We start from the raw sequence: 10929 nt of genomic DNA, 5'->3' as shown, positions 1-10929 counted from the left end.
CGGGTCAGTTTTGTTGTTATCGAGATTTCAGCAGTCCTTATGTACCCCCACTGCTGTCTGCCACTTTTGCATTTTCTTTGCATTGAAGTTTTAGCCTGAAGGCTTCAACCATGTCAAATTTCCCTCTTGTACGATGGTTCGGATTTTGTGTGCTTAAACTATGAGATGCGATATTGCCAGTTCTGCGGACATACATTGCGGGTTGGTGCGGGAGGGAAGAGGTAATATGTATTTGAGATTTGAATAACGTTTAGCCATTGACCTCATCTGCAGCTTCTCATAGTAGTATTGTTCTTTGGGATCAGAATAAGCAATGGGATCTACTCCTGGAGCTAGTGAGATAGCTGCTTGAGATGCAGAAGGATTCACTTTGTAGCAACAGACATTGCGTGGTTTGAAAGATGATCTTCGCATTAAAAGCTGTAAAAGAGTTTTTATTTACTTGAGAATAGGCGGGGTGATAAGGCGAATCAGTTCGTCTCTGCCTACTGGCGCGTGGACCTAGCACGCGGAGTGGTCCGCGGCGCGCGGTACGCGTTGTGAGTGGCAGCTAGCGCTTCGTCGCCGGCGTCGTCGGGACGGTGCGGGTTTGTCAAGGGAGACAGTGAGAAGTAATTGATGGGGTTAGCTTATTTATGGGACAGGGACTCCCAGCTCTTTACCGCAGTGCCTGGCGGCTATTGAAGACACGTGCGATCATGAACGTCGACGGTTGTTCGTTCAGTTAGCTTGGATTGTTGGTGTCTCCGTTTCCGGTTTAGAAGATTGAGTGAAGATTGTTGTCTCTGTTTCTTTGCTGACAAGGCGAGAGGAAGACTTTGCGTTTCCTATGATTTTGGTAGTGATTTTGAGGAGCATAGAAGGTTGTTCCTACATAGTGTTAAGCTTCACTGGATGCATACGTGATGCTGTAGGAGGACAAGAAATAAATCAGATAGTGAGATACATTGAGCTGTTCAGGGGAGCGAAATGCTGAGGATTTAAGGTAACGCCAACAGAGTTCAACAAGTTGTGTGCGTTCACGTTAGAGGTTTAGCTAACACGGGCGAGAGATTATCGTGCGGCTCCAGTAATTCTGTTAGTATTACATGAGTGTTAGTCTCTTTAGTTGAGATTACCGCTCTTTGTGTGTTGGACCTAAGTCATTAAATGCTGTTCAGGTGTGTGGTAAACTTGGATTCCAATTGCTCACACCGCAGATTGCAAAACCTTTCTCATCAAGGCTTTGACGTTTTAAGCTGGTTTCTGTTGCGTGGAGATATCTTATTTCCTTTATGAGTTCGAACTATGCGGATGATGCTTTTCTTCGGTGATGAACTGTTTTCTGATTTTGGTTTTTGTCGCCGTAGTGGCACTTGGTTTGATAATCCTGTTTTGAGTGTTGGTTATCCATGAGTAGGGGCATCCAAGCAGCATGTATAGATTCGCGTGAGGAGACACAGTTTGTTCTTGAAGCCAATACCGTGACTTCCGAAAGTACCATGTGCTGATGTTGCTTGCGTTCCTTCTGTACGCTATCAGATCGAATCCACTAGAATCTGAGCCTTTGGATAATCTAGTGTTGGGTGTGTAAGCCACTATCGAAGATGCTTCAAGCTAACCCCGATGTGATTCCTGTGGTGCTTGGAATCGCACACTGCCACTAGCTTATCTAGTACATAAAAAAGCAAAGACAATCATGATGTGTACCTTTGATCGACTCTTACATGGTCGATTAGGCTCTTGTAGATTGGGGTCGTTCTACCTTCGTCTTGTCCATTAGTATTCAGTTTTCTCTGAATTATGATGCGTGCGTTGGTGTATGACCAGAGAATTCAGGCTATAGACATCTATATGTTGCTTAGTATCCAACTCTCTAATTTCTGTGGCGCGATTATGTCATCACATATTTGCCCAAAGTTTTCATATGTCTTCGTGAAGCGTGGTCAGGAACCAGGTTTAGCTTGCCTCAGTCCTTGGTTTCTCTTGTGCGGAGACGATTGTCGAAGGCTTCCTTATGTTTCGCTAAATGAGTGTTTCATTTTTGTGCCTGTTATTTTGCTGCTCTGTCTTGCATTATTATAATCTTTTGACTCACTAATATGCGATTTCCTTTACATGACGGGATTCATGTGAATTCTTTATTATATTCCATATTGAGCTATATATTTCGTGTTTTGATTAACGCAAACCCTTGCAATATCCCAGCTTTTCTTATTTCCCGGGTCTGCCAAATGAATATTTTCTCTATTTCCCGAGCTTACAATCCATTTTGCATGCTTTGTGCGAGCCCTTGTCTAACATTGAATTTTCATGACTTTGAATACACCTTGCATCTTGCTTCTATTTTTGGGCCGTGCAATTTTTCGGTCCGTGAATTTACGGGTCCCTTTGTGTCTAACCCCTCACTTTTTCTTGTTTCTTCTGTTTTTTGATAAGAATTTAAAGGAGGGAGGGACTATTTGGAGAGGTGGCCTGCACACTAACTGGCTACAACGCCCGCGCCGACAGTGCAGGCCGGCCTGCTAATACCCTAGCCGCCGTGGCCGATTGCTATCCTCTCAGTTCCATGCCTGCCCAGACCAGTCCTCGATCCCTTCTTCTTGTTCCTCCTCTCACACGCTCGAACAGATAGATCCGTCGTCCGCGCGACGTGCCGCCGTTTCCACTCCGTGGAGCCGCCGGCGCCATCTCGCTCTCCGTTCGCGAGGCCGCGCCATCCTGACTGACGCCGCCGTCCTCCCGAGCAGCCCGCCGCATTCGATGCCCCCCACTGCTGGTCTTGCTTCGCACGCCTGACCGCGTCTTCAACGGGGTGCCCTGCGTCCCTGCTCCCTGCCGCGAAGCCGGCACCCGTCGACCCAGCTTTCTCGTCGTGTCCATCTCAGCGTCTCCGTTGTCGGACGCGTGGCCTCCCCGCCGGATCTCCATGCTCCTTGCAGTTCCACTGTCCATTCTGTGCCTCCGATGTTGTCCACTTTCCATCGAGTCTTGCTTGTCTGCCTGTCACCGTCGTTTGCTTCTCAGCGTGTCGTTCGCCTCGACTTCGGTCTGGCAGAACACAGTGTTGTCGTGTCGCGTGTGTGCCGTGAATGCATTCCGACAGATGGACTCCACGCAATACTTGAACTCGTTCTCATTCACTTGGTTTATCGTCTGGCTGCCAAGTCCTGGATGCTGTCCGTTCGAGTGTCGTCAGTTGATGACGGACCCGCTGTTATACGCAGGCATGAATACATGGTTGTGTCTACGTGCCCGAGGGTTCTTTTAAGTAATCTTCGGGTCACCATGGTGTGCCTTGAAAACCGCATCCCTCGCCGAGCCGTTTCCGGATTCGTACCGTCCGGTAATCTTCCGAGATTAATATATGATGAATAGGTCTGTGGCGCTTCGTGGTTTCGTGTTCATGTGTATAGTCTTGCTATTCCGCTTGGGCGTTGTTTTCTTGCATGCTTGTCATGTGTGATGTCTGAGGTACGCCCACCGAAAGTTCGACGAATTCTATATAGTTTGTTCTGCGCTTATTCTGCAAGCACCTTGTTTTTGTTTTGTGTTTGAGTTCTCGAGCAATTTTGGATTTCTTTCCTAGTTGGTGTTTCTTTTCCTATGTGCTTTTTTCTTGTTCCGGATTATGTCCATCTTTTTTTTTTTTTTTTCAACGTGTGTCTTTCCATGACGTACTTACATGGATCATCTTAGCTTTCAAGTGTTTTTCCCCAGTTGCCTTTGTTTCCCACCCTTTTGTTTCCAAGGATTTCTTTTCGAGTATCTCTTATTGATGTGAAGTCTCTCCATTCTTTTCTATCAATATTCTTATCCGGTGATTCTCATGAAGATTCTAACGGAGCTTCAAGTTCGTCTCTCATCACTCGTTTTCTTCTCCGGTGGAACCAATTCAAGCTTTCGGTGTTGGTCATATCTTTTTCCTCATTTCAAATGCCTTCTCATAATGGTACACCTCATAATCTTTCACTGCTCGCTATTCTTTTGTTCCGGAGTGCTCAAGATATCTCGAAGATTCGTGTTTTCCACTCTTCTTTCGTTCAAGCTCTTTCGAGGATGTTCCCTCATTCAAGTCATTCAATTCAACCGGTGCTTTCTCTCTCTTGAATCGTTCAACGGTGTTTCTTTTGAGTGGGCCCTAACCCACAGGTCTTCTCCCAGGATCTTACCTGACTCTTCTTATTTTTCCCGGAGCTATCCTCAAATTTCTTTTCGAAGTTTGACGTAAGAATGAATTATCGTCCTGCTTCTCCAAGATCTTTCAATTCTTTTCATCTATTGACTACTTTTATTGCTTCGGAGTGCATCACTTCATTGTGTTTCCGTTATTCTCGGTTTTGGACGGAGACTTTTCTCAATTTTCGTTCTCCTAAGCGTGGTCTGCTTTTATCATACTTTGTTTTGTTTGTGAGTTTTTTTTCGAGAATCAGATTCTTTCGTTTGCTTTCAGGCTTCTCGAATTTTTCTTTTCAGTTGCAGTATGTTTTCCATTTACCGGCTGTTATTCAAGTATCTCATGTTTGTCCTTCGTCTTGCTTTAAATTCCTCTAAGTTCGTCATTTATATTATTTCGTGTCCCTTTTTTTTCTGTTCGTTTTTACTTCTGCTTGCTCGATTTCTTTCCTTTGTTGTTGTTTTATCTTAGTCGTTTTCTATCCTACCCGTGTTTTAATTTTCCATTTGCTTTATCTATTATTTTGTCGTAATAAGTATGGTGCCCCTCATGGATTGTTATTTTGTGAGGTGTAATAATTTTTTGCTTCTCCATGATTATTTTTCCGGGGCTCATAATTCTCCCGGTTCCTTGATTCTTTTCTTTCCGAAGTCAGCTCTTGCATTCCCGGGATTTATAATCTGTAACAAGTTAATTTGTTTCAATCCTTTTTTCGTTTTTTTTTGTTTCTGGATTTTCATGAGGTCTTATGGTTATAGTTAATCCTTCTCGAAGTTCTTTTCTTTTGGGGTTCAAGCTTTCATTTCATCCGGTGCTGGTTCTACTATATTGAGGTAGTTTAATATCTTGTTTTTTTGTGTTTCTGATACATTTTTGTTGAGCTGAGTATTTAAATCATCAATTTCTTTGGGTTTTTGGTTATTTAACCTATCTTTCCTAATTGTTGCTTTATGGTCTTTATAATCAAGTTTTTTATCTCCCGGTGATTAAGTTTTGTTTCGTTGTTATATCCATTTTCGTGAGGGCTTGTATTTTTACTGTTTGCCCTCGTTTTTTCCGTTGTATTTTTTTCATTCGTTCTCTAGTCTATTCAGCTCTTTCTGTGGCATTATTTTCTTTTCTATCTATTATTTTCTCTTTATTTTTTAGGAGGTGATGATGTCTTTTACCTATCTTCTGTTTTGTCATGATGTGTTTTTTTTTGCTGATCCATTCAACCGGAGTGTCGTGTTTTCTTTCGAGCTCTCTCATCTTATCAAATTTTGCACCCCTTCTCAACCGGAGTGCTGTCCAAATTATATCATTCTTATTCCTTATCTCGTTTTAACCGGAGTGTTGTGCCCTCTGCTCAAGTTCTTTTCATCTAATCAAGTTCCTTATCACTTTTCAACCGGAGTGCTGCCCGAATTTGTTCTTCCTTGTTACTCTTCCCTACCGGAGTGCTTTCAATTTTGTTCTTCTTCGTTGCTTTCTTCTTTCTATTTGTTCAACCTCTCAAGGTTCGTGGTTTCACTCGTTTGTCAAAGAAGCAACTTAGTTTTACCTCTTCTCTTTCTCTCGTTTTCCCTCTGGTGCCATCCTAGATCTCGGGACGAGATCCTCTCGTAGTGGTGGAGTGTTGTGACGCCCCGAGACCGATGCTCGAGAAGACTTCCTTATATTCCGGGTTTCGTCGTGTGTTTCATTTGTGCTTGCCCTTTTATCTTTTGCATTGCCATGTCATCATGCCATCATCTCATAAATCTTTTGCAACTCAACTAAATAAATTGCATGGATCTTCGGTCCATTTAAATCGAGGGAATTCACATGGTGATTCTCTTTATAACATATCCTCCCAATATTAGGGAGCTAAATAAAAATATTCCATTCGTTTGGATTATGCAAACACACTTGCAAAATATCCCAATGCCTTTGTTATCTTAATTCTCGGTCTCCAACATGGCCATATATTTCTTTCATCATATTTCGGAGCTCTACCAAAAATCCGAACATTTTTGGACACCTCTTTTTCCTAGCCCTTGTTCAAACCATTTGAATTAAATTCAAATGACTTTGAATTAAATCCTTGCAATCTTGCCTCTCCTATTTTTCATGGACCGTGCACATTTTTACGAGTCCGTGATAATTATCCGCAAGTCCAACTTCGTATCCTAACCCCCCACTTTCTTTCTTTGTCTTCTCTTATTTTTCTGATAAAGAAAATTATAAGAGAAGGAAGGGACAGAGATATTTAGAGGGAGAGGTGGCCTGCACCACTTTCCACCTGGGCCTCCCAACGACCAGCAGCCGCACCAGTGGCCCAAGGCCCAGCTGGCCCCTGCCTAACTAACCCTAGCCGCCAGCTGAGCCCGATCGCTACTCCCTCTCGTTCCCATCGCCGCCGCCAGAAGCCAGCTCCCTTGATCCCACTTCTCTCCTTGATTCCCTCCTCCTCACACGCTCGCAACAGAGATAGGGATCCCGATCCCGATCCCAGCATGCGCGAGCCAGTGCCGCCGCCTTCTCCACTCCGGTGAGGCCGCCGCCGCGCCATCTCGCCTCCTCCCCGTCTCCCGCGAGGGCCGCCGCGCCAAGTCCCTAGAGCCTCGACGCCCGCCGTCCTCCACGAGCAGCCAAGCCCCGCCGCCCATTCGTCGCCCCACTGCTGCGTCCTGCTTCGCCCGACGCCACTGAGCGCCAAGTCTCTCAACCGGAGCGTCGCGCCTCTGCCGTCGCCGCACCAAGCTCCCTGCTCCTGCCGCCGGAGCCCTGCACCACGCTCGACCCCAAGCTCTCCTCCTCGTCGTCCATCTCCAGCCCCGTCTCCGCCGTTGTCCAGGCCGCCGCTGGCCCTCCACGGCCACGGGATCCTCCCATGCCTCCTTGCCAAGCCTTCCCTGCTCACCTTCATGGACGCCCCTGCCGCATGTTGCTCCACTTGCCCCATCGAGCTCCTTGGCCTCTGCTCATGCCTCGTCACAGCCGTCGTTTGCCTTCTCAAGCAGTGTCGTTCGCCTCGACTTCGAGTTCACCATGTATGGGCAGAACCCCACCAAGTTGTTGCCTCTTGCTCCTGCGATGTGTTGCGTGAATGCATTCGAAACCAGATTGGAACCTCAAGCGCCAAGTACCCTGAAGACCCCATCATCGTCAAGTTCCACTTGGACAAGTGTACCTCTACGTCCTGGACTGCCAAGTACATGGATATGCTAAGTCCCGCTTCGAACGTGTACGACTACACCCGGTGATGCAACAGGTACCCCGACAACGTGTACATCTACACCGCCAAGACCGGACTGACAAGTACCCTGACGTCGTGTGTACCACTACCGTCGCCCCGAGGACGTTGGATTCGTTAAGTACCTCTTCGCGAGTACCACTACCATCGCGTGGATCCGCCAAGACCGTGGAGTAAACCGCCAAGTACCCCTACGCACGAAGGCGCCAAGACCGTTTCGGGATTCACCAAGTACTACCGTCACCGGATATCTTTCCGACAGATGTATGATATGAAATTGGGGTTCGACGTCTAGTGGTCCGCCTATTCACGGTCGGTTTTACAGTGGTCTCATTGTGTCTTAAATAGTCCTTGGCTATGCCGACTCGGGGACGCTTCGTATGTCATGTGCACTGCCTTGTACATGATGGTGATGTACGATCGAGCCCGTGTAGGCCCCACCACGAAAACTTCGAACGAAATCTCTATCATATGTTTGTTCTGGCTTATTCTGCAAGCCAACCCTTTGTTTTTGGTTTTGAGTTGTGGTATTCGAGTTGCTTCGAAGTCAAATGTGGATTCCATACCTTTCCTAAGTGGTGTTCTCATATTCCTATGTGAATACTAATCCTTCTTGATAATCGAGACTGTCATGTCAATCCTTTTCAACCGGTGTGCTTCTCTTCAAGCGGATCCGATCACTTCAACATCCGGAGGATTCAATCTCAGCTTTCTCAACGGTGTTTGTTTCATCCATCCCAAGCTGCCTTTGTTTTCCCGCCCGCCCACCCTTTTTCTTCAAGGACTCAGATTTCTTATTCAAGTATCCATCTTATTGATGTGAAGTCTCTCCATTCTTTTCTATCAATATTCTTATCCGGTGATTCTCATGAAGATTCTAACGGAGCTTCAAGTTCGTCTCTCATCACTCGTTTTCTTCTCCGGTGGAACCAATTCAAGCTTTCGGTGTTGGTCATATCTTTTTCCTCATTTCAAATGCCTTCTCATAATGGTACACCTCATAATCTTTCACTGCTCGCTATTCTTTTGTTCCGGAGTGCTCAAGATATCTCGAAGATTCGTGTTTTCCACTCTTCTTTCGTTCAAGCTCTTTCGAGGATGTTCCCTCATTCAAGTCATTTAATTCAACCGGTGCTTTCTCTTTCTTGAATCGTTCAACGGTGTTTCTTTTGAGTGGGCCCTAACCCACAGGTCTTCTCCCAGGATCTTACCTGACTCTTCTTATTTTTCCCGGAGCTATCCTCAAATTTCTTTTCGAAGTTTGACATAAGAATGAATTATCATCGGTCCAATGCCTTTCTCCAAGATCTTTCAAATTCTTTTCATCTATGACTCAACCTTTTCTATTTGGCATTCCGGAGTGCATCAACAATTCATGGTGGTGTTTCTCGTCGTCATTCTCAGGTTTTGAAGAACGAAGAAGACTTTTCCTCCATATCTATCCGTTCTCTCTAAGATTCGTGGTTCTAGCTTAATGTCATCCACTCATAATTGTTTTGTTTGTGAGTATTCTTTTCACCTATCCGGAGCAATTCAAGATTCTTTTCAGTTTGCTTCTCCGGAGCCCATCATCTCAGAATTTATTCATTCTCAGCTTTCAGGTATGGTTCTCCAAATCTTACCGGTGCATCATTCAAGTGATCTCTAATCAGTTTGTGATCCCTTCGTTCTCTTGTATCTAAATTCTCTCAAGTATCTCCGTCCATTTAATAATTATTCCCGGTGTTCCTTTATTTTTCCTTCGTTCGTTTTCAATTCTTACCGGTGGCTTGCTCAAGATTTCTATTCCTTTGTTATTGTATTGATTCAGTCGTTATTTCTATCCTACCGGTGGTTCGTTCAATATTTTCCCAAGTTGGCGCTATATCTATCTTAATCCTTTGTACGATAATAAGTAGTGTGCCAAATCCATTGATTGTCATCAATTTAATTGGTGAAGGATACGCATAACGTAATTCTTATTCTTGCTTCATCCAAGTGATTAATTCTTTATTCCGGAGGCTCATCAAATTCTCGGTTTCACTTGATTCATTTTTCTTTCCCGGAGTCCCAAGCTCTTGCAATTATATCACCACGGAGATTTATCTAAATCTTTACAAGGTTCAAACTTGTGTTCTCAACTACCCTTTCTTTCTGTTTGATAATTCTTTTGTTTAACGGAGTTCTTCATGAAGGTTCTACATGATGTTTCATAAAGGATTTAATTCCTTCTCGAAGTGTTCTTCAAGATTCTTTTCTGAGGAGTTCAAGCATTCTTCATCTTGCAATCCGGAGTGCAATTCGTTCTACCGTATCATTGGAGGTGGTTTTACATCATTCTTGATAATTTTCCTTCGTGTTTCATGATTCACATGTTGTTAAGCATGAGATATTTTAAATCCATCAATCTCTTCTTTGGAGTTATCTTGGGTTATATTTCACCTAAAACTTTCCCTAAGGATTGTTGCTAATTATGGTGCTTATAAATGATCCAAGTTCTTCTTTTATCCTCCCGGTGAAATAAGTTTCTCGTCTCGTCGTTGTTATCAATCCAATCTTTCCCGTGAGTGGCAAGTTGTCACCTCATAATGTTGACATGCCTTCTATAAGCCCACTTCAAGCTTATTCTTTTCGTTGTTGGTTTTTTCCAACAATTCCGTTCGACCCTTCCCCTAAAGATGCCTCTTCAAGCTCTTTTGTGGCAGAAGTTGGCATTTTCTTCTCCTTTCTCCTATCTCAATTATCTTTCTTCTATTATTTTGTTACGGAGGCATTGTGATGTTGCTCTCTTCTACCCATCTTCTTGTTTTGTCATGATAGTGTTTTTTTCTTTGCTGATCCATTCCGGAGTGTCGTGTTTTCTTTCGAGCTCTCTCATCTTATCAAATTTTGCACCCCTTCTCAACCGGAGTGCTGTCCAAATTATATCATTCTTATTCCTTCTCTATCTCGTTTTAACCGGAGTGTTGTGCCCTCTGCTCAAGTTCTTTTCATCTAATCAAGTTCCTTATCACTTTTCAACCGGAGTGCTGCCCGAATTTGTTCTTCCTTGTTACTCTTCCCTACCGGAGTGCTTTCAATTTTGTTCTTCTTCGTTGCTTTCTTTCTTTCTATTTGTTCACCCTCTCAAGGTTCGTGGTTTCCCTCGTTTGTCAAAGAAGCTACTTAGTTTTACCTCTTCTCTTTCTCTTCCGTTTTCCCTCTGGTGCCATCCTAGATCTCGGGACGAGATCCTCTCGTAGTGGTGGAGTGTTGTGACGCCCCGAGACCGATGCTCGAGAAGACTTCCTTATATTCCGGGTTTCGTCGTGTGTTTCATTTGTGCTTGCCCTTTTATCTTTTGCATTCCATCATGTCATCATGCCATCATCTCATAAATCTTTTGCAACTCAACTAAATAAATTGCATGGATCTTCGGTCCATTTAAATCGAGGGAATTCACATGGTGATTCTCTTTATAACATATCCTCCCAATATTAGGGAGCTAAATAAAAATATTCCATTCGTTTGGAGTTAACGCAAACACACTTGCAAAATATCCCAATGCCTTTGTTATCTTAATTCTCGGTCTCCAACA

The sequence above is a fragment of the Triticum urartu genome, chromosome 1 (genome assembly GCF_003073215.2).
Source record: "Triticum urartu cultivar G1812 chromosome 1, Tu2.1, whole genome shotgun sequence".
Taxonomy (NCBI): Eukaryota; Viridiplantae; Streptophyta; class Magnoliopsida; order Poales; family Poaceae; genus Triticum; species Triticum urartu.
Note: the sequence above shows the minus strand (reverse complement) of the source record.